Genomic DNA, 1,666 nt, shown 5'->3' with positions numbered 1-1,666 from the left:
CTCTCTCTCTCTCTCTCTCTCTCTCTCTCTCTCTCTCTCCCTCTCTCTCTTTCCCCGTCACTCTCGTGGCTGAATAGTTGTGCTGATGTGAACATGTGGTGACATTACTGCTGCTCTTCCTCCTCTCATCATCATCAAAGCAGAGTAGGGAAGGAATAATTTTCGATCAGTATATTAATACTTAAGACCAATAGCCTTAACTTCTGTAGTTATAAAATGCCTAGAAAAAAATGAGCTAAAAAGACTACGAACATACATTGAAATTGAACCTGTCCTGGATCTCCTTCAACTCGCATATTGTCATGGGAGTAGTGTTAAAGGCGTCTTTCTTCTATTCCTTGGTATCATCTATAGACACTTAGGCAAACCAAAACATACTGTAGGATCCTGTTTGTTCATTTTTCTTCAACCTGTAATACTATTCAGCCAGCAATCCTTTTAAGGAAATTTAAAAAACTGGTGTTAACGTCAATTTAACATCATGGAGAGGGAATTTTCTGACCAACCGAACCCAGAAAGAAAAATTGAAGCATTCCTCATCGACAAAACATCACAAAAAATACAGGGGCCCCTCAAGGACGTGTTTTGTCGCCAGTTTTGTTTACACTGTTAATGAACGATCGTCAAAGAAACAAAAATAACACCAAGTTGATCAAATTTGAGGACAATTTAACCATGATTGTGCTCATTCAGGCTGACCATAACGAAACTGCTTACCTGAATTTTACACTAAACCTTTTGGAGTGGTATGCAACTCATAAGCTGCCTTTAAATGTGAAAACCCCCCTAAAGAACTTGTTGTTGGCTGTAGAAAAAAGAATTTGCCCTGCAACCACTCAAAAATCTAAAATAAAAATGTCGAGAAAGTGTCAGATTATAAATATTTGGGTGTTACAATAGACAACAAACTCAACTGGCGTGTCTACACTTCTCTCCTGCATAAAAAGTGAACAAAAGACTGTCATTTTTCTCTGGAAGCTCATGCATTTTAAAGTTGATAATCATTGATGTCCATATTCTATCATTCAATCATAGAAAGTATGACAATTTCTGTATGACAGCATGGGCCAGGTACACAAGACAACCTTAAGATAAAGAAATATTGAATCGATTAATATGGAAAACGTACCAAATTTCTACAATTACATTCCCCTACTTCGGTAAATTATACTTTATCGCTTGCATTAGAAAAAAATAATTCCATCTTTTTGGACAATAAACATCCTTTGTTCCCTGAAATGAAAATACCAATCAGAAGTAAAGACCCAGGCGTCTAATCTGTAACAAAGCAAGATACAGAAGTTTATTCTTACCATCATCCATGAACTTCTTCCATCTTAATCATCTTAATATAAGTATTCCTGTGACATTTGAAGCATGCAACATCAGAATACCATTGAGTTACAATCAGAATACTGAGTACGTATCTAGCTTAACACTATTAATGTTTACAATAACTGTTCATCTATATAATACTTTTGACTTTGGGCCTGTTTGTGATTGCGCGCATACTATTGTATTATTATGGTTATGTGCACAGATGTGTGTGGAAGAGAGAATGTGTGAAAGCGTGTGCGTGTGCATATGCGTGTGTACATGCATGTGCGTATGCGCGCGTGTGTGCATGCTTGTGTGTGTGTGTGTGTGTGTGTGTGTGTGTGTGTGC

The sequence above is a fragment of the Aplysia californica genome, unplaced genomic scaffold, assembly GCF_000002075.1.
Source record: "Aplysia californica isolate F4 #8 unplaced genomic scaffold, AplCal3.0 scaffold00003, whole genome shotgun sequence".
NCBI classification, from domain to species: Eukaryota; Metazoa; Mollusca; class Gastropoda; order Aplysiida; family Aplysiidae; genus Aplysia; species Aplysia californica.
Note: the sequence above shows the minus strand (reverse complement) of the source record.